General features: G+C 41.0%; 1 pseudogene; it reads left to right on the top strand.

Moving 5' to 3' along the window:
• Positions 1 to 3,000: 3,000 nt before the first annotated feature.
• LOC122124867 lies at positions 3,001 to 3,100 on the top strand (annotated as a pseudogene).
• Positions 3,101 to 23,555: the final 20,455 nt, after the last annotated feature.

The following is a 23,555-nucleotide window of genomic DNA, read 5'->3' as shown; positions in this document are numbered from 1 at the left end:
AAGGCTGCAAAGTGGAAATGACCTGCCGTTGCTCATACATGCAAGGCAAGCACTCTACCACTGAGCCACCTTCTATTTTCTCATTCCTAGAAGAAGCTACACATGAAGACAACACTGATCCTAATTTTCAGTCTGTACCTTTGAATACGGAGGCACATCTTTCCTCTGCTCTCCATCAATTCCCTACTTTCCAGTTAGAATGACTTAGAATAATAAAAATGGAAAAAGAGAAAATAAATCATCATGAAAAAAACAGATGCAGAAAATTCACTGCATTTCTCTCACAAGTTCAACCAATATAAACTATTGGGGAAATACATGGACACCTTATTCCCACTGGCACTGAAAGTCTCTAGTTAGGCAATTCTGATGAAGATGAGGAACAAAATGAAAAAGTGAGGAATCATATCAATTGCAAGAAAAAAAAAAAGGAGTAGGATCCAAGCAAATTACTTCTTTGGGCTGCTGAAAATAATCGGTTTACTAGAGTATGGTGACTTCTTTCCATAAAGGCCACTCATGTGAATACTAGGGATGACAATGAATATACCCCTCTTCATCGGGAAGCCTACAGTGGACATTTAGAAATTGTCCATGAGTTGGTGGCTTAAGCAGCAGATATTCATGCAATAATTGTTAATGGCTGGACACCCCTGCGCAGTGCTTACTCGTGGAATAATACCAGTGTGGCGTCTTTCTTACTTCATCATGGTGCAGATACCAATGCCCAAACTAAATGCCTCTTGACTCCCTTGCATCTTGCTGCTGGGAATATAGATAGCAAAGATACACTGGATCTCCTTCTGTTGAACCATTATATCAAACCAGGTCTGAAGGACAACTTGGAAGAAACTGCCTTTGATATTACCAAAAGGATAAGTATGTATCACTACCGCTTTGAAGTTGTGGAAGGCTGTACAAATTGTTCTATTAAGTTGTAATGGTTAGGTTAAGTTTCTTTTCTTTTTTTTTTCTTTTTCCTTTTTTTGTTGAGTTTTATTATTTTATTGTAAAACACTATACAGAGGGGTTAAAATTACATGGGCAATGTAATGAGTAAATTTCTTTTTTTTATTGTGAAAATACTGTACAGAGGGGTTACAATTACATGGGCAAGATAGTGAGTACATTTCTTATCAAGCATTGTAGCCTCCTCCTTTGTTTACCCTTCCCATCCCCCTGCCCCCCCAATCCACCCCGCTCAACCAAAGTTGTAAAGTTCGTTTTTGACATGACAACTTGTACTTCTCATTGTTGCAACGGGTCCACTTGTATCCTTATTTAAACGACTTGTTTTTCCCCTTCCCCTCCACAAATTATACCAATATCAAATACAGTGAAAGCAGGGGTTATAATGTGAGGGAGAGACATACAAAGCAACAAAGAAATAATCTTATAAATGCGTTAGAAACAAATGCATGAAAGAAAAAACATTTAAATATATATCTTAGGGATCATTTTCCTAACTTCACCTTATCTGAACTTTTCTGCTTGACTCATACGTATACTAGATATTGCAAATAAGGGAAACCATGGGAATTATGCTTCTTTGGGCTTGTCTTACTTCACTTAATATATTTTTTTCCAAGTCTTTCCATTTCCTAACAAATGGGGCAATGTCATTCTTTCTGTTGGCGCAGGCCAAAATTTTCTTAATAGAGATCTGGAAACAAAACAAATCAAAGAAAGGTTGGACAGATGGGATTTCATGAAGTTGCAGAGCCTCGGCATGGAAAAGGACATAGATAGCAGGATCAATAGAAAGCTCATGGATTGGGAGAAGATATTCACTAGCTATACAACGGACAAGGGTCTCATATCTAAAATATACTTGGAACTCAAAAAATTAAATCCCCCAACAAGAAATCATCAAAGAAACAACTGCCCAATAAATAAGTGGGCTAAAGACTTTAAGAGAAAATTCTCTGAAGAAGAAAGAAGCATGGCCAATAGACACATGAAGAAATGCTCAACATCCCTAACCATAAAAGAAATGCAAATCAAAACAACATTGAGATACCACCTCACCCAGTTAGAATGGCAAAAATCAAGAACTCTAATAACAACAGATGCTGAAGGGGATGTGGACAGAAGTGAACCTTACTTCGTTGTTGGTGGGAGTGTGACTTGTTCAAGCACTTTGGAAAGAAGTATGGAGGTTCCTCAAAAGACTCCACATAGAGCTCCCCTATGACCCAGCAATCCCACTTTTGGGCATTTACCCAAATGTTTACAAACAAGACCACACTAAAGCTACCAGCACAACTGTGTTTATTGCAGCATTATTTACCATAGCTAAGATCTGGAAGCGACCCAGATGCCCCATAGTAGATGAATGGATCAAGAAATTGTGGAATATATACACAATGAGTACATTTCTTAACAAGCATTAATGCCTCCTCCTTTATTTCCCCTTCCCATACCTTCTCATCTCCCCCCACTCCCCCACCCAATCCTCCACGCTCCCCACCCCCTGCACCAAAGTTTTAAAGTTCGTTTTCTACATAAATGCTTGTACATCTTATTGTTGCAATGCTGTCAAGATAGGATATTCTGGTTGATCTGTTCCTACATGGAAGAAAGAAAAGGTTCAGGTAGACTTTTGTGCAGGTAAGACCTCATTTGGGAAAATGTCAGCTGCAGAAGTTTAGGAGTAGCTCTTAAGCAAGGCTTATTTTGAATCCATTAGCTCTGCAAAGCTAACTCAGTTGCATAAATACGTACTTGAAAAAGCCTTCACCTTAGGACCTAGCTATAAGTGCTTCAAAGTATGATCAAATCTAAAATGAAAAAGACTTAAAATTGTCATTGACAAAAAAATGCAAATGTGAGCAATCGACCGAACAATATAATTTTTTTCAACTATACACATTATTTTACGGAAATAAGATCAATTGTATTGTTAGGAACAATAAGGTTTCCTTGCTACAAATAGGCACCCAAGGATATAAGCCTGTATAAAGATTGCATCATTAACTACTTAAATTTAGAGGATACTACATGCTTCAGAAGCACGTATACCCAAATAACAACAATACAGAGATTAACATGGCACTTGCACAAGGATAATATGAAAATTTGTGATGTGTTCCATACTTTTCATTCTTCAGTTGCAGAAATGAAAACAGTTATTAACAAGTTGATTACAAAATTACAAGTGTAACAATATATGCAAGTGTTAGAATTAAACGTTAGTTTGACATCAGTGTGTAAAATCTTCACCTTAGAAAGGCCTTTACATAGAATAACCTTTACAAAACTTTTGAAATTAGTTAGCACTGTCATTTTATCCCAAAGAAATATACTACTATAAGAACTTAGAAAAAGGGGCTGGGAAGGTGGCTCAGTGGTAGAGCGCTTGCCTTGCATGCATGAGGCCCTGGGTTCGATTCCTCAGCACCACATAAGCAAAAAGAAAAAAAGCCAGAAATGGCACTGTAGCTCAAGTGGTAGTGTGCTAGCCTTGTGCTGGAGAGCTGAGGGGCAGTGTCCAGGCCCAGAGTTCAGGCCTCAGGACCGGACCTCCCCCCCCCAAAAAAAATGAAATAAAAATGAACCCAAACCTAGTATTTTTCTCATTGTATACAGAGGCACATAATTAAGGAAATTGCTTCCTGTGTAATATATATGTAAAAGAAAGAAGATGTCACACAATTATTCTCTTCATACCATGTTATACCAAACCCAAAAAATGCTTTTTCTACATTTATAAATTAATATCATCCATTTGTTGGCAACTCTGTATAGATTACTCACATTATCATTTTATACATGAACTGTTGGAATTATCTATTAACTAACTTCTAATTATAACTCTCATGAAAGAATTTTCTAGGCAAATAGAATGCCAGAATCATTTGTGAATTTGTCAGTTAAAACCTCTACTTAAAAAGAATTTTGTAGTATCCTATAGAATATGGAATTACAAAAAAAACCAAACTATTTATTTTGAATCTAAATTCTAATTTTGCAAGGTCCACAAAGTCCTATATTAGACGAACTGTACTATTTCTCTGGGCTTAAGTTTTGTGAACTTTGATCATTTCTTTGGCATCCAACAGAATGAAGCTTACTTACTTTTTCAAATTTTGGATGGGAATCATGAGCTATTTTGCATCTAAGAATGTTCTGTAATGAAGAGAGCATTTAAAACACAACTGAGGATAATATATCAGTTGCATTTCAATAGGAAACTTGACTTCTCAAAACATAATGACAAAATTAGCCCAAACTTCCAACTGTGTATTCCTTTCTTGTAGTTTGGTTTGTTTTATTGAGACAAAATTATACTACCTGGTCCAGGGAAGGTTTCACTATGTAATTCCACTCTCTAATCTCCTGTCAGTCTGAGTGCTAGAATTCCAGGCTTGTATCACATTGCCCTGCCATAGTTTGTTGGTTTATTTAATCTAGAAACACACTAGCAATGAACCTGGAGGCAAAGATCATATTTCTTTTTATTTCCTATATATATATATATATATATATATATATATATATATATATATATATATGTGTGTGTGTGTGTGTGTATATCATTTTCTATTCTACTTTTTACAAATTTGCGCGATTGGAAGTGTGATTTAGAAAGAGAGTGGCCTCATACTTCATGTTCCACTTAGGAGAAATGCTTTCTCTATATCACTTCTGTAAATCTACATACTGAACTTGGCTTCATTGTTTCAATGTTGTCTTATTTGTAGAGTCTTCTATATTGTATTGAACCCTTAAACACAGAACTACTCTTTCTCCTATTTTTGCTATTGTTTCTCTTACTGTTAACTCTTGTACACATGGAAAATAATGCACAGCACATACACTCACAAAAAATGATCTGAGAGATCTTCTCGGAGGAAGTTCTGGGAAGATGGCGGAGGAGAAGCTGCAATCTGAACAACTCTCGCATAGAAAGCAGTTTTAGAGTTCCCGTGAACAGTCCTAAGCCAGAGAATCACACCAAGTGTGCCATCACAGGACAGAGAATTAGGCAAGAGAGGAGAAGCCAAGGCAAGGAGACACATCTGAGCGCTTGCCAGCAGCCGCCATGGCAGCAGCAGGGTCGCGGCGGCTACCACAGGGCACCCAAACCTGAGCCACAGAGAGTCCAGGACGAAGGAGCCAGACGCTGCGGGTGAGCGGATTCTACTCAACACCAGCAAGAACCGACAAGGAGCGGATATCTTCATCCTGCAGTTTGCAGACCAGAGACGACCCAGGAACCAAGACTCGGCATGAGTAGAAGCCTGACGTCCTCACTCCTTCTCAGGAAGCAGAGGAGGGAAGGCCACCCCTACCCACCCCAGTACCGGAGATCTCCATGTTGGATACCGTCAAAGCTCGGAGGAGCTGCTAGCTCCAACTCAGGCCTTGGAATAAAACGAGTCATTTAGCAGGTCACAAGAACTTAATGGCGAAGTGACCTCCCAGACTCAGCTCCACCCAGGGAAAAGTCACCCAGCTCGGGCACCAGCCCTAGGAGTGGCTTTCCCCACTGGGTAACCAGAACCAGAGGCTGCCCCTCCCTCTAGCAGCCTCCACAATCAATTGAAAAACAGAAACCCTAAGAATGGCTCCAGGCTTGGCTCTGTGAGTTTTTCACAAAATAGCCCCAGGGAAAAGCTACTGTTTGTTGAAAGGCCTCAACTCTACCCAGAACCTAGCCACATCACTGCATCCCCCTCCTTTGTGATTCTCAAAGCAGATCTGCCTCCCATTAAACTAACCTGGGAGGGGAATCTCAAAATCTTGGGTAAAGCAGAGCATTTTTCTGCCTGTTCGAACAAACTGACTTAAGAAACCAATCAACTCAAATAAAATTAAATTAAATTAAAAAAAAAAAAAAAAAGAAAAAAATCAAGCCACAGGACCTCAAGCAGACCAGAGACTCAAACAACAGGCTGGTTACAGACAAAAGGGAGACACAGGATTCTTCCCACCCCTCCCAAAAAAAATAAAAAAAAAAATCAAAGAACTATTTTTTTTTTCTTCTTCTTTTTTTTTTTTGGTACCATATATACATAAAAATTTTTTTCTTTTCTAAAACTTTTATTAATCTTTAATTTTTGCCTTTTTTGAAAAAAAATTGTTTTCCAGTAACTTTTTATTTTCCTCTTATAATTTTTATTTTAGGAATACGTGAATGTGCGTTTTCCTTTCTTTTCTTGTCTTCTTTCTCTTTTTCTTTCTTTTTTAATTATCTTTTTGTTTTTTGTTTAGCTCTACTGAACTTCTGATCTTTTTTTCTCCCTTTCTTATCCTTTTCACCTTTTCCTCTCTTTTGTTCTTCTTTATGTGACTTAACTCTTGTCCTGCACATCCTCAGATAAACCCATAGTTAACTAGTAGACCCTATCCCCATTTGTGTACACACTTAATCCACAAATTTATTACTCAATTCAAAACCTCTGAGATTTAAATTCTTTAATAGCAGTACAACCTCTTTATACCTATATAATATTTTAAGCATTTTTTAAGTTTTTCACATCTCCTTTATGTCCCTCCCCTTCTCTCAATATATTCACATTCCTCTCTAAATAGATTGTCTTTTGATCTCCATAATAATATTAATTTTTACGTTTCTATTTTTTTCTGGTCTCTTTTCATTTCCCTTTCCCTTTCTTCTTTTTCTCTCTCTCTCTACTTGCATCCTACCCAACCTATTTCCTGCATTGAGATTAGGACATAGTTAACTCTCCCTGTGGCTCCCCACACCAATCTATTCCTATTTTTTACCCACATCTCTCCCTAACCCTAATAACTTCTGGTTTTCCAAATTCTTCTCTGTGGTTCAAAGCCCATTAACATATAGTTGTTTGATGTTGAATAGGTGTATCTGTTGAACTAGATGGTATCTCTAGACTATTGCCTGTACAAATGCAAACTTTGGTTGATGGTTGCCTTAAGATAGTGTTTTAGCACAAAACTGGTGCTATTTTCATCTCAAATGGACAGAGTAAGCCGGAAAAACACAAGAAAAATGGCAAATCCGGGTATCTCAATTCCCAATCTTGATAATCAGGGGACAGAACAGATAATGAATAATCCAGAGGAGAGTTCCCAAATAGCTCTACAGACACTGCTGGCAAACATGATAAATGAAAAATTTGACAACTTACAAAGGACTCTGTATGAGTGTGATAGGGAGAGAGAGGAGGCATCCCAAAAGTTTATACAGGAATATCATAAGCGTGAGGAAGCTACTCAAAAACTGATACAGGATTTGCATGAACAACTTGAGAATACTCAAAGAGAAAGGGAGGAATGGCGTGAGCAGGCTGAGAACACTCAAAGAGAACTGCAGGAATCCCACGAACAGGAGGAAGCTGATCAAAGAGTAATACTGGAATTGAGAGAGCAGATAGAGAATACACAAAGATCACTAAAAGCATTCATGGAATCCATTAACAAAGAGCTGAAGTAAGTCAGGGAGACCACAAAGGGAATGCTGAATGGAACCCAACAGAAGGAATGGGAGTCCAAAGAAACCATAACCAATCAACTAAGTGATTTGAGAACAAACACTGAACACCAAATTAAGGAAGTAAAGAAATTCATACAAGACCTAAAACAGAGCTTCAAGAAAGAATTTGAAGAAATCAAAGCCGACCAAATGGAAGGAAAAGAGATAAAAAACAAAGTAGAGAGTCTTGACAGCAGGTTAGACCATGCAGAAGATCGAATCTCAGGGTTGAAGACAGCATAGATATTATAGAGAAAGAGCATACAACCATCCAAGACAAGTCCAAGAAATATGATAGATCTATCGAACACCTGGAAGACACCATCAGAAGGCCTAATCTAAGGATAATGGGTGTAGAGGAGCACCTAGAAGCAGAAGTTAATGGTCTAGGAAATTTGTTTAACAGTATCCTACCAGAGAACTTCCCAAACATACAAAAAGATAGGCCTATTCAGATACAAGAAGCTTTTAGAACCCCAAATAGGCCAGACCAGAATAGGACATCACACTGTCACATTATAATCCACACAGGATCAACTCAGAACAAGTTAAAGATCCTTAAAGCTGTCAAGGAGAAAAGGTTAATCTCCTATAAAGGGAAACCAATTAGAATCACCTCAGATTTCTCAGCAGAGACAATCAAAGCAAGAAGAGCCTGGAATGATGTATGCCATGCCCTAAAAACAAACAACTATCAACCAAGAATACTCTATCCAGCTAAACTCTCCTTCATAACTGAAGGTCAAATAAAAACCTTCCATAGAAAAGAAAAATTGAAACAATACATCTCCGCCAAACCAGCCCTACAAAAGATTCTTAAAGATGTCCTACACATAGAAAACCAACCAGACCACAATAAAGGCCAAGAAACTGCACCCTAACTGAGAATCCAAGAACCATAGGAAGAACCCAGTTTTCGCAGCCCCCAAGAAGGTGGATAACATGGCAGGAACTCCTAAATACCTCTCAGTCCTTTCTCTTAACGTTAACGGACTGACTCTCCAATTAAGTGACAGACTGTCTAGTTGGATTAAAAAACCAGACCCTTCTATCTGCTGTCTGCAGGAGTCACATCTTGCCCGTAGAAACAAACACATTTTCAATGTTAAAGGCTGGGGCAAAATCTACCAAGCAAAGGGCACTCATAAACAGGCGGGAGTTGCAATCCTAATATCAGATAAAATAGACTTCAAATTAAAATTCGTGAGAAGAGATAAAGAAGGTCGCTACATACTAATTAAAGGATCTCTCCTTCAGGAGGATATTACAATTCTAAATATCTATTCGCCAAACAATGGAGCACCCAAATTTATCAAAGAAACACTACTTTCCCTCAAATCCCATATAGATCCAAAGACATTAATTGTTGGGGATTTTAACACACCACTCTCCCTACTACATAGATCAACTCGGCAAAAACTCAACAGAGAATCCGCAGATCTAAACAGCTGCATAGATCAACGAGACTTAACAGACATCTACCGAACATTGCCCCCAGCAGCATCAGAATACACGTTTTTCTCAGCAGCACATGGAACCTTTTCTGAAATAGACCACATTCTAGGCCACAAAGCAAACTTGTCTAAATTCAGAAACATTGAAGTTATACCTTGCATTCTCTCTGACCACATGGGAATAAAATTAGAACTCAACACCAAAAGCCATCAATGAAAGTCTGGTATCACATGGAGGCTGAACAACACACTGCTGAATCATGAGTGGGTCATGGAAGAGATTAGAAAGGAAATTCAAATGTTCATGCTATTCAACAAAAATGAACACACAAATTACCAGCTCCTGTGGGACAGCAAAGGCTGTACTCAGAAGCAAGTTTATAGCTCTGAGCTCCTACATCAACAAATTGGAGAGATCTGAAACTAACAATCTAATGACACATCTAAACCTCCTTGAAAAAGAGCAGCAAGATAAACCCCAATCCAGTAGATGGAAAGAAATAATCAAAATTAAATCAGATTTAAATGAATTAGAATCCAAAAAAACTACAGAAAGAATCAACAAAACAAAGAGTTGGTTGTTCGAAAAACTTAACAAAATTGACAGACCCTTAGCAATTCTTATCAGAAAAAGAAGAGAACATACCAAAATTAATAAACTCAGAGATGAGAATGGAAACATCACCACGGAAACAACCAAGATTTGGAACATTATAAGGGAATACTTCACAAAACTTTATGCTAATAAGTTTGAGAACTTGACAGAAATAGACCTTTTCCTAGCAAATATTGACATGCTGAAACTAAAAAAAGATGAGTTAAACTATCTTAACAGGCCCATATCAAGCATTGAAATAGAAACAGCAATAAGAGACCTCCCAGCTAAGAAAAGTCCAGGACCAGATGGTTTTACAGCAGAATTTTACAAGGCCTTCACAGCACAGCTCACACCAATACTCCTCCAAATCTTCAATGAAATTGAAAGAGAAAGCTCACTACCGAATACATTCTATGAAGCCATCATAACCCTCATCCCAAAACCAGGCAGGGACTCATTAAAGAAAGAGAACTATAGACCCATTTCTTTGATGAACATTGATGCAAAACTTCTCAACCAAATTTTGGCCAATCGACTTCAACGATTCATCCAAAAAATCATACACCACGTTCAAACAGGATTCATTTCAGGGATGCAAAGCTGGTTCAATATACGCAAATCAATTAATATTATTCATCACATCAACAGGAACAAGAATAAGAATCACATGGTTTTCTCAATAGATGCAGAAAACGCATTTGACAAGATCTAACACCCTTTAATGATGAAGGCTTTGGAAAAATTAGGAATCCAGGGAACATTCCTCAATACAATAAAGGCTGTATATGACAAACCTACAGCCAGCATTATACTCAATGGTGAAAAACTAAAGCCATTTCCTCTCAACTCAGGAACAAGACAAGGATGCCCACTCTCTCCACTTCTCTTCAATCTAGTATTAGAATGCCTAGCTACAGCAATAAGACAAGATGCACACATAATGGGGATCCAAATAGGGAAAGAAGAAATAAAACTCTCCCTCTTTGCAGATGACATGATCTTGTATTTAAAGAATCCCATAGACTCCACTACCAAATTACTCAAGCTGATTCAAAACTTTGGCAAAGTAGCAGGTTATAAAATTAACCCCCAAAAATCAATAGCTTTTCTGTATGCCAACAATGAGAAAAGTGTGGCTGAAATTAGGAAAGCAACTCCATTTGTAATAGCCCCACAAAAAGTAAAATACCTAGGAATTAACTTAACCAAAGAAGTGAAGGACCTCTATGATGAAAACTTTAAAATCTTGAAAAAGGAAATCAACACAGAACTTAAAAAATGGCAAAACCTCCCATGCTCCTGGATTGGAAAAATTAACATCGTGAAAATGGCAATGCTTCCCAAGGCTATCTACAAATTCAACGCAATACCTATCAAAATTCCAACCTTATTCTTCAAGGAAATAGAAGAGGCAATCCAAAAATTCATAGGGAACAATAAAAGACCCCAAATAGCAAAAGTGCTCCTCAACGGAAAGAACACTGCTGGAGGAATATCAATACCAAATTTCAAACTCTACTACAAAGCCATAGTAATCAAAACAGCTTGGTATTGGCATAAGAACAGACCCCAGGACCAATGGAATAGAATTGAAAACCCAGAAATGAACCTACAGACCTATAGCCATCTAATCTTCAATAATAGAATGGAAGACAGACAGCCTCTTCAGTAAATGGTGCTGGCAAAATTGGTTAACTACATGTAGAAAACTAAAGCTAGATCCTTATATTTCACCCTGCACCAGAATCTACTCCAAATGGATCAAAGACCTTGAAGTCAAAGCAGACACTCTGAAAACATTAGAGGATGGAACAGGAGAAACCCTAGGTCTCCTTGGCTCAGGCCGAAATTTTCTGAATAGAGACCCGGAAACACAACAAATCAAAGGAAGGTTGGACAAATGGGATTGCATAAAGTTGCAGAGCTTCTGCAGGGCAAATGACATAGCTAGCAAGATCAATAGAAAGCCCACAGATTGGGAGAAGATCTTTACTAGCCATACAATGGACAAGGGTCTCATATCCAAAATATAGTTGGAACTCAAAAAATTAAACCCCCCAACAACAAATCCTCAAAGAAACAACTGCCCAATAAATAAGTGGGCAAAAGACATAAAGAGAAACTTCTCTTAAGAAGAAGGAAGGATGGCCAATAGACACATGAAGAAATGTTCAACATCCCTAGCCATAAAAGAAATGCAAATCAAAACAACATTGAGATATCACCTCACTCCAGTTAGAACAGCAAAAATCAAGAACTCTAACAACAACAGATGCTGGAGGGGATGTGGACAGAAAGGAACCTTACTTCATTGTTGGTGGGAATGTAAACTTGTTCAACCACTTTGGAAAGCAGTATGGAGGTTCCTCAAAAGACTTCACATAAAACTCCCCTATGACCCAGCAATCCCACTCTTGGGCATTTACTCAAATGTTTACAAACAAGACCACACTAAAGCTACCAGCACAACTATGTTTATTGCAGTATTATTTACCATAGCTAAGATCTGGAACCAACCCAGATGCCCCTCAGTAGCTGAATGGATCAAGAAAATGTGGTATATATACACAATGGAATTCTATGCCTCCATTAGAAAGAATGACATTGCCCCATTTGTTAGGAAATGGAAAAACTTGGAAAAAATTATATTAAGTGAAGTAAGCCAGGCCCAAAGAAACATAGGTCCCATGCTTTCCCTTATTTGCAATATCTAGTATATGTATGACTCAAGCGGAAAAGGTCAGATAATGTGATGTCAGGAAAATGAACCCTTAGATACGTATTTTAATGTTGTTTTTCTTTCATGCATGTGTTTCTAACGCATTTATAAGATTATCTCTTTGTTGCTTTGTATGTCCCTCCCCCACAGTATAATCCCTGCTTTCACTATATTTGATGTCAGTATAACTTGTGGAGGAGATGGGGAAAAACCAGTTGTTTAAGGATACAGGTGGACCTGTTGCAACAATGAGAAGTACAAGTTGTCATGTCCAAAACGAGCTTTACAACGTCGGTGCGGGTGGGGGGGGGGAAGGGGCGGTAAGGAGAAGGATTGGGATTGGAGGGGTAGGGGGGAGGCTGGGAAGGGAGGTGAAGGGTAAACAAAGGAGGAGGCTGCAATGTTTGGTAAGAAATGTACGCATTATCCTGCCCATGTAATTGTAACTCCTCTGTACAGTATGCTCACAAATAAAATTAAATTAAATTAAAAAAAAAATGATCTGAGAACCCTCTTCCCATTTAAAATTCACATTAATTTACAGAGCACTTATGATGTTTGAACTCAATGTACTCATGGATAATGTATTTATAAGCAATTTAAATTTCATATTTTCTCTTTACCAATTTTTCTCTGAAACACTGCTCCATGATATCCAAAGGTGTCCTTGTGCTATTTCAATGAAGCCAGCAAATATTCATTATACCTCAAGCAGCACCATAAATTGTTACTGGAAGTAACTATTACTGATGGTGGAAACTGATCCCAGCAGAGGAATTGAAAATAGAAGTATGGCAAAGTTCAAGTAAATTTGTGCTTTCCTATTTACTGTACAAGAAAAGGATCTAAGGCTTGAGGGAAACTCTGTCCCTGACTTTTCAAGTGTGTTTTTTACTCATAAAAAACTTGTTTGTAAACTTCTGGTTGAGAGTATTACAAAAGGAAATAATGTGCTATTTGAGGACCAGCATAGAACAAAAGGGAATAACTTTGTTTTAAAAGTGTTCTACTGCAAAGAAAAAAAAGACACGGAGATTTTAATGTGCTTTATGGATGGATATTTCACTCCTGAGATGATTCTTGTGTTGCAGGATTTAATTATCAATTTCTTTAGTCTGGTCCTGAGTTCTCCATATCAATAAGGATTCCAAAAAAGCAGGATCCAGAGAGTATAATCAGCAAAAGCAGTTTCTTCTCAGACCAGTAGTTCTTTAGGGAGGGTCCCAAAGCAATACCTGGGTTTTTTGTTTGAGTGTTTCTTCAGTTTGTGCTGGTTCTGGGGCATGATCCCAGAAGCTGGGCCATGTCCCTGAATAGATGTCTTTCCTGCCCACCTGCCCCCAAAGCTAGTACTTTACTGCTTGAGCCAAACCCACACTTCTGGACTTTTTGGTGGTTAATTAGAGATGAGGGGTTGACAGACTCTCCAGCTGGGTTTGCTTTGAACTGAGATAGTAAGAAAGCCAAGAGACGGGCTGAGAAAATGGCTCAGGAGTAGAGTGCTTGCCTTCAATGCATGAGGCCCTGGGTTCTATTCCTCAGCACCACAAGAGCAGAAAAAGCTTGATGTAGTGCTGTGTCTCAAGTGGTAGAGAACTAGCCTTGAGCTGAAGAGCTTAGGGACAGTGCCCAGGGCCAGAGTACAGGCACCATGACTGGCAAAAAAATAAAGCCAACTGACATCAACTGTATTAAGACTTCTGTTTTGAACCAAGAAAAACTAAATGAAGTTTATTATAAAGCTAATATTTGACAATTTTTAAAAGAAGAGAATATGTCCAGCCAAGAAGCCATAACTTAAATAACTCAGAAAATGTAAGTGCACTGAATCATTTTGGTATTTTTTTTCTGCTTTGGAAGATTACTATTGATCTTGTTTTTGCTTTTGGGGAAACTTAAAGTCATATTTGCATTTTTTGTTGGTTGTGGGGCTTGAACTCTGATCCTGGGTGCTGTCCCTCAGCTATTCAGCTCAAGCTCAGTGCTCTTCCACTTTAGCTATGGCACCACTTCTGGGGTTCTGGGGGTTAATTGAAGATAAGAGTCTCATGGACTTTCCAGAGCTGGCTGGCTTTGAACCACAATCTTGTGGTCTCAATCTCCTGATTAGCTAGGATTACAGGCTTAAGCCACCATCACCCAGCTCATATTTCCATTTAGTGCACTTAATGACACTATGTAGACAAAGAATGGAAATTTGAATCAAATGATGACATGGCAGCTTTCAGAAAAATTGAGGTAGCAATAAATAAGTCCTCCTATTCCATTTTGTTACATTCATGACTCATGGGCTATGGGACCCTTCCATTAGCAACCCCTTGCCATCTGTGTAGGTGTAATTAGTATCAGGAAAAACTGAGATACTTAGAAAGCAAAAGAGATCAGGTATGGAAAAACAGCATACGAGGAGATACATTTATCACACAGAGATTAAGACCTAGCCTAAGAGATTTAGAATGCTAAAGGCATTGAAGTATAAGCCTGGTTGATAACTAGTTCTTCAATAACCAAAAATGGTCCCCTAGAATGGTTTCTGGTATGTGTTAGTTACTATCATTTGTTCCTTCCATCTAGAGTTATTCCTTCCCTTGTCCCAACTGATAATTTGCCTCTGCCTTTTTGGTGCCATGACTGACCAAAAAGATTTCCAAATCTCACTTAGACCATCCTTCTCATTGTGATTAGCAGTGACCACTCAAAAGCCTGGAATCTTTGAATTTCCAGAATTAATCTTCACCTGACATCTAAGCACATTCTTAGCATTAATTGCTGTGACCTAATGAACAAAACTTTTTTTCAACACAGTATCCTAATATAGGTAAAGTACATGAATTAGGAAGTATTGTCAGGTATTAGTATGGATTATTTATTTTGCATTTAATAACTAAATGTTTTTAAAAATGTTTTTGGGGTTTTTCTGCCAGTCCTATAGTCCTTGGCCTTAAACTCAGGGCTAGGGAATTACTCCTGAGCTTTTTCTTTCTCTCATGGCTAGTAGTCTATCACTTGAGGCACAGCACCACTTCCAGTGTTTCTTTTCTATTTATGTGGTACTGAGGAATTGAACTCAGGTTTTCATGCGTGGTAAGCAATCACCGTACCATGAAGCCACATTCCCAGAGCTCTAAATGACTTTCTTAAGATGGTATTATATTAAGGCTGGATGGACAATGAATAACTGTAACGGTCTAGCCAGGGCACAGAGGGGCTTACCTCTTGGGGCTGGTTCAGCAGGCTGAGTGAGACAGTTCCTGACCCACAGCCCACCTCCAGAATGAGAGGGCCACCTTGGGTTCCAGCCACATGGGGACACTGGGCCACCTCTTCAGCACCCATTCAACCAGTTCCTGTGAGAGAAAGAAAGAAAGTCAGAATTACAATTAAGCCAGGTGCCAGTGGCTCAGGACTATAATCCTAAATAAGAGGCTGAGATATGATGAACATGATTCATAGCTAGCTCAGGCAGGAACGTCCATGAGACTCTTAACTCCAAAGAACCACCAGAAAACTGGAAGTGGCACTGTGGCTCAAGTGGTACAGTGCTAGTCTTGAGCTGAGGAGCTCGAAGACAGCACCCAGGCCCAGAGTTCAAGCCCCACGACTGACAAGAGGTGGACTTCCCACCACAAGAAGTGTACTGAATACCATACATTCTCCTAGGGACCATGGCAGAGAAGTCAGGCTGAGTTTTCTGTCAGCTGGAGGTCATGAGTTGGTCTCCTGGCTTCTCCGTGCCTCATTTTACTCAGCTACAAAACTGAACACAGTGAAGGATCTCCTTCCTCAAGGGAATAGGATAAGGATGAAAGAGAACCATATTTTGTTTCATAATCCCTTAAATGTCAAATGACTAATAACAGTCCCCATCTGAGCCCTTTCCCAGTTATCTTCCTGTTGGATGCTCACAGAATTGCCAAGAACCAGATCTGACAGCCGCTCCCTCTTTGCCTGGCCTTGCTCCAGAGATCCCTCTGTATTGATCCCTTGTTTCCTCACAACTGTCCCAGGAGGAGACTGAGGTACAATGGGGAGGCCCAACCCAGAGCTTTACAGCTGCTGTAAACTAAGTTTGGGACAATCATCTAAACCAATGACTGAGCATGGCGCTCTATGTCTACCATCCCAAATAAAGAAGACTAGGCCTCGTGGCACACACCTATCACAGATAGGAGGACCATGATGAGCCCAGCCTGAGCACATATTGAGTTAGTATCTATTTCGGAAATGCCCAAGGCAGAAAGGCTTGGATACCATGGTAGAAGACGTGACTGGCAAGCCTAAGGCCTTGAGTTCAAACCCTAATACACCAAAAAGAATAAGAGTCCCGGTGCCAGAGGCTCATGCGTATAATTCTAGCTACTCAGGAAGCTGATATATGAAGATCACAGCAAAAGATTTAAAATAAGTTTGGCCTCACCCATCAGCAGTCATGATGAGAAAACCCGGAGTCTGACTTATGCTGGTGCACTCCACACCAGCAGGGCTCACATCCTTACTAAGTGCTGGCCATGCTCTCTGTCCCCCTGGGAAGCCAACCCCTGTGGGCCCCATACCCAGGTCCTCCCATGCTCCAGCTGCCACCAACCTGGCTCAAAGTAGTAGAGAGCTCCAAGGCACACAAGTCCCTTGGTCTTATAATATAATGTTGCTGAGTCCCCTTCAAGCGTCTCACACGTCCAGGCCCCCAGACCTCAACCACAAAGCCCTTGCATCCCCCAAATGTAGCAGGCAGCAGTTACCAAAGGACACAGCCTCCTTATTACAACCCACTTCTACACACACACACACACACACACACACACACACACACACACACACACAAATCCAGACCAGTGACAGAAGACTCGTCCAGGCAACACCTGCAATTTTCCAAGTGATCACTCACCTGAGCACAGTCAGGTTATACAAGGAGGAAGATGATATCTCTCTCTCTCTCCCTCTCTCTCTTATGCACACACACAGACACAGACACAGACACACACACACACACAAAACACAGTCTCAGAGCAGTGCCTCTCCAGAGTTCGTTGGTTCCTCATCTGGGACAATGTACAAGCTGGAGCACGGGGGTTCCCTTGGAAGAATCAAGAGCTCCCACCCAAGGGGAGCACCAATCTAATGATGCAGCATCACCCTGCCTATCCTTTTCTCCAGGGCCAGAACCTTGACTCCACATTCACCAAAACCCTAGGCCAGGACGCTGGGTGAAAGAGTCCCGAGACAAGTGGCTCCTCAGAGCCAGGAGAGGAAAAAAGCAGGGAGTCATGGTGACCCCAGAGGGGTGTCTGACCCGAGGTGGGGGCGGTGTTGGGGAAATGGATAGGGTCCTAAAGGCTACATACATGGACTTACTCCCTACTTCCAGCCTACATGCTTCTGGTCCACATGGCAGATTCTTGTGAAGGACAAGGAGACCAGATGGAATGGGAGCACCAGCAGAAGCTGGCATAGCTAAGAAATGCAATCACTCTGTGAGAACTGTTGACAGTTTGGGGGAGGGGACAGGCTGGGTGTATGTGTATGTGTGTTTGGGGGGGGGATGTTCCTCCCAGATAGTCACATTCTGCTCTGAACTCCAGCACTCTCACTTCCCTACTGGGCTCTTCTGGGAACCTCTCTTCAGGTGAAAGGGTGACCAAGCACAGAGGGCAAGGGCTCTCACAGCTAGAGAGACCTATCTTCTGGATCCAACACCCCCAAACCCCCAAAAAAGGAAAAGACCCAAGAAGGCAGGTGTGGAGGTGCTGTTCCCCACCTCTGACTAAAGCCACCAGGTTCCCACCAGGAAGATTAAGGGTGCAGATGCATGGCTGTGTGGATCCCACTGCTCCAGGCCAGGGTCTCTGTGGTGCCCCCTCCTCACCCATCCCTGTATATCCCTGTTTCCTGGGACACTGGCAGCTAGCCATGGGGGTGGGATCCCCTAGTCAGCACCCACTGCCACCCTCACCCCTGGGGCACATTTGTGGCAGAGCCCTGGCCAGACTGTAGGGCATGGGGGATCCAGAGGTCCAGTCGGGAGGGGGGTTCACATGGTGTAGGGGTCACAGGGTACAGGCCCAGGAGGAGGCCACTCACATGTGCTGCTGGGAGAAGCTGTTGGAGGCAGATCCGGTTGGGTTCGAACAGCAAGGGCAGTAGCATGGCAAATACTAAGGCCTGGAGCAGAGAAAGGTTGGCCTGGATCAGGTCAGGGCCACAAGCCTGCCTGTGGCATGCCATCACCTGAGGACTCCAAGAGGTGCCATGGGTCCAAGCAAGCAGTGCTAGGTTTGAAATGCAGTGCTGCGCGGAATGCTGAAGGGGACTGGGGTGTGGGCAGGTGCATGGCAGGGCTGAGCAAGGCCTCTCCTCCTACAGCTTGAGTCTGTTGATCACCACTCAGCCACCTCTACCTTCCTCAACTGTTGGTAGTGGTGTCCACCAACAGAGGAATCCCAGTGCTATCAGGCAGCATGGGATGTGGGTGTGACCACCATTCTTATATCCCATTGGTCAGAAAGAACCGTGAAAGAATGGGAGTTGGCCATAATCCTGTGATGCAGGCAGAATGGGCAGAGTGAAGATGACAGTGGCTCCCCCAGCCCCTTTCCCAGGGAACTCTGTCCAATTCAGTTGGGGACAAGAGGGTGACTGGCTTTAGATTGTTGTGTATGTCTGTTTGTTGCCAGTCCTGGACCTTAAACTCAGGATCTGGGCACAGTATGTAAGCTGCTTTTGCTCAAGACTAGCCCTCTACCACTGGAGCCACACAGCTCTACTTCTGACTTTGTTGGCATTGAAGTTGGACAGGGGTCTCAAGGACTTTCCTGCCTAGGGTGACTATGGCCATGATCCTCCTATCACAGCCTTGTAAGTATCAAGGAGGACTGCTGAGAGCCACTGGTGCCTGCCTAATCATTGGTCTTGCTGATATTCTGGCACAGACCTGTGAGTTCCCTATCCTTGGGTTAAAGTGGTAGGAGCTGGAGCCCACAGTTGGAATCCTGGTCCTGCCACCACCAAATGGCAGGAGAACCTAAGAAACTCATTCTTATCCATAAGATTACCAATGGAATATGATCAATGTCAAGATTGAATGAGTAGTTCTTGAATGATTCTAGGATCAAATTATACACAATTATATCCTAGGACACTGATCAATTTCAGTTAATACTTCATTAAGCATTTAAACAATCACATTCATTAAATGGAGGCAGAGTGAAATACCTAAGAATTGGACCTCACATAGTATAAAGGTGCATTTTTTTCCTGCCAAGATTGGGATTTGGACTCATTGTCTGAGTAACTCTGTTGCACTGCGTGGGAAGAGGAAGCTTGCCTCCTTGAAGTCAGGAAATTCAAGTCTGTTCCTTAAGCCTGAATTGGATCCCCAGCACTAAAAAACATCCTATTCATGTACAGTTTAAATATATGATTTATATTCATATACATATGATCACTCCATATTTCACTCAATATTGTTATTATTTTTTGTTTTTTTCTTGAATTGACCGTTAATTTTATTGACTATTATGACACATAGAACATTGATTACATTGATTACATAAGATTATAGGTCTGCATATATATTCCACTTTATACCTGACACCCAAGACTTTCAAAGAAAAGGAAAAAATGTGTCACCATTAGCTTCTTACTCCACAATTAATTGTTGGAAAGTGCTTGCATCTGAACTCATGGCCTACAAGGCCAAATTCATGAATGGGTGAGTGTCAACATACCATCCTGGGGCAAATTGAGCTGACAGGCAGTTCCCACGACCTGAGATCGAGTCCCAGAGGTTGACAAAATATGAACAATTGACATGCGGATGACAGTGCACTAATAAATATATGTGTTTATAGAGTGCCAGAGATATCTATACATTATTCAGTTATATAGACTACATTCCTACAAATTCTGGGGTATTTATTATGCCTCCATGTAATTAATGTTATTGTTTTTATCCTTAATAAAGTATTAATGAAATCAGTGTCCTGAAATTATTGTGTTGATGTAATTGTATTCTTTTAATGCTTCATAAATATTAAATAAAATCAATCAGCTTCCTGAAATCATCTTGTCTAAATTTATAGGAGAGTCATTCAAGATCAACTCATTCAACTGTGACATTGATAACATTCCTATGGATAGGAACGAGTCTCTTAGTATCTCCTGCCATTGGTAGGTGTCAGGACAGGGATTTGAAATCAGGGCCTATGTTGCCACATGGTCCTATGGCTTCCCCGATAGTCCACCAGCCTTCAGCAATGCAAGGTAAAATACCCTTTGCAACAGTGTCATTCAGACCCAGGAGGGTCACCTCACAAAGGAAGAAAACATAAAAAGGCCATCTTGCCACATTTTTCCTGTGATATTTTTTTTCCTTCAAGGCCTAGGGATGTAGGATCCCAGGATCAACTGTGGGTCCAGTGGCTGCACCTCAGCCTAGAGTGATCGAAGCTGAAGCAGAGTTGCCACAAACCGAGTTCAAGCCCCGCTCTTGGAAAAAATAAAATAAAATAAATTTAGCTCCCTGGCTTGCAATTCCCACCATTTATTCTGCCAGGTTTTGGATTTGAACTCAGGGTCTGGGTAAATCTGCAGTGGATGAAGGGGAAGCTCACCGTACTTGAAGAGAAGAACTTTAGACCTGTTCACTAGGCCTGAATTGAAGCCCCAGCCTTTGAAAACATGCTATTTATATAAAGATAGGCTTTGTACTTACCTATAGATGTTCAGTCCATACAAGTTTGGTGTGGTTGTTCCTTGTATTTATTGTTGTATTCATTTATTTACCATTGATTTTACAGTCTATGATGACACCCATTCTGTTTGTTACATTAATGACATCCTATCACATAGCATCTAGATTTGTAGATGTGTTTTCCATCATGCCTGACACCTAGGACTCTCAGAGAAAAGGAAAACAAGTTTCACACTCAGCTTCTTATTCCATGATCCAATTGTTGGTAATTCTGGAATCTGAACTCAGGGCCTAGCAGGACTAATTGGCAAATAGGTCAATGTGAACACACCATCCTGTGAGCAACTAAGGAGGAAGGCCATTCCCAGGATATGACATTGATCCCCAGGGTGGGCCACAATAGTTACAAGTTCATTGTTTAAACATAGGATCTATATTTACATATATGTGTGGACAGCATCTCGTGTTCAGTGTACTTCTTATTTTGTGTCTTATCCATGGAGGTATTGTGTATTTTACTGAGTATGGTAACAGATATAACAGTGTTTACATGGATGACAACCTATTGCCCTTTCTATAGGATTTCTTATGCGTTCTCCATCCTAGTTGAGACCCAGGACATTCGCAAGACAGGAAAATAGGTGAATCGATTAGCTTCTCACATCAGGATTCATATTTTGGCTGTGTTGGGATTTGAACTCAGAGCCTAGCAGGCCCAATTGAGGAAAGGGTCAAGGTGAGGACACAGGTCTGTGAGCAATGAAGGAGATAGGCCATTCCCAGGACCTGACATTGAGTGCCAGGGAGGGCCAGATAGTCATAAATTCATAATTTAAACATAGGATCTATATTTACAAACATGTGTAGGCAGCATCTTGCATTCAGTGCACTTCTTCTCCTTATTTTGTTCCTAATTCATGGAGGTATTATGTATTTTATTGGTGACAGGTATAACTGTGCTGACATGGATGACAACCTGTTCCCATGGTTATAGGGTTGCCTGTGCATTCATTCTCCATCCTGGTTGAGACCAAGGGCTTTCACAGGAGAGGAAAACATTTGCAACGACTGGCTTCTGAAATCAGGATGAAACTTTTGTCAGTGCTGGGATGGGAATTCAGGTCTGGGTAGCTCTGTTGAATTGTGGTGGAAGGAGAAGCTCACCATCCTTGAAGACTAGAATGTCAGGCCATGTTCCAGGCCTGATTTGAAGCCCCAGCACTGGACAAAATAACAAGCCCACCTTTTTAAAACATAGGATCTCTCTTTACCTACAGGTGTGTTATGCAACTTGCATTCAGTGTAGTTATTCTTTTTATTTTGTGTCTTATTAATGGATGTATTGTATGTTTTATTGAGTATGATGACAGATATAACTGTGCTGACATGGATGTCAACCTATTCCCATGGCTATAGAGTTGCTTATATAGTATTCTCCATCTGCGTTGAGACCTAGGACTTTCACAGGACAGGAAAACACATGGATCAATTGGCTTCTCACATCAGGGTGAAGTTTTTGGCAGTGCTGGGATTTGAACTCATGGCTTAGCAGGCCCAATTGGTGAATGGGACATGGTGAGCACAGCACCCTGTGAGCCACTAAGGAGCTTGGCCGTTCCAAGGACCTTAGATCAAGCCCCCCAGGGTGGGGGCCAATATAGTCATAAATTCCCAATTTAAACAGAGGACCTCTATTTCCATACATGGGTGGGCAGTACCTTGCGTTCTGTGTAGTCATTCTCATTATTTTGCCTTATTCATTGATGTGGTGTGTATTTTCTTGAGTATAGAATGACAAATATAACTGTGTTGACCTGGATGACAACCTATTCACATAAGTAGAGAGTTGCCTATGCATTCTCCATCCTAGCTGAGACCCAGAACATGCACAGCACAGAAAAAGAAAAGGTGCAAAGACTGGCTTCTCACATCAGGGTGAATTGTTGGCAGTGCTGGGATTTGAACTTGGGGCCTAGGAGGCCCACCTGGCCAGTGGGTCCACATGCTCACTCCAGCCTGTGAGCCATGAAGGAGCTGGGCCATTCCCAGGAACTGAGATCGAGCCCCAGGGAGGCCACAATAGACATCAATGTATCATTGAAACATGGGATGTATATTCATATCTGTGTGTGGACTGCATCGATCATTTAGTGTAGTTATTCTCTCTATTTTGTATGCTATTCATGGATGTAGTGTGTATTTTCTTGAGTATATGATGATAGGTATAACTGCGCTGACATTGATGACAACCAATTCCCATGGCCACAGGGTGACCCATGCATTCTCCATCCTAGCTGAGACCCAGAACTTGCACAGGAAAGGAAAACAGGTGAAACGATTGGCTTCTGACATCACGATGATTCTTTTGGCAGTGCTGGGGTCTGAACTCAGGGCCTAGCAGGCCCAAGAGGTGAATGGGTCCACGTGAGCACACCAGCCTGTGAGCCACTAAGGAGCTAGGCCGTTCTCAGGAACTGAGATTGAGCCTCCAGGTAGGGGGGAGGGGGAGGGTGCACAGCAGTCTCCATTCATAAGCTGAAGGTAGTATGCAAATAAATACATATTTGTATAGAGTAGGAGAGATGGCCACCTGTGATGGAATCGAATCTACTGTGTGACGACCGATTCTTGGATCT

The sequence above is a fragment of the Dipodomys spectabilis genome, unplaced genomic scaffold (genome assembly GCF_019054845.1).
Source record: "Dipodomys spectabilis isolate Male_0828 unplaced genomic scaffold, ASM1905484v1 ptg000250l, whole genome shotgun sequence".
Classification (NCBI taxonomy): Eukaryota; Metazoa; Chordata; class Mammalia; order Rodentia; family Heteromyidae; genus Dipodomys; species Dipodomys spectabilis.
The sequence above is the reverse complement of the archived record's forward strand: the minus strand, read 5'-3'. Positions and strand labels throughout refer to the sequence as shown.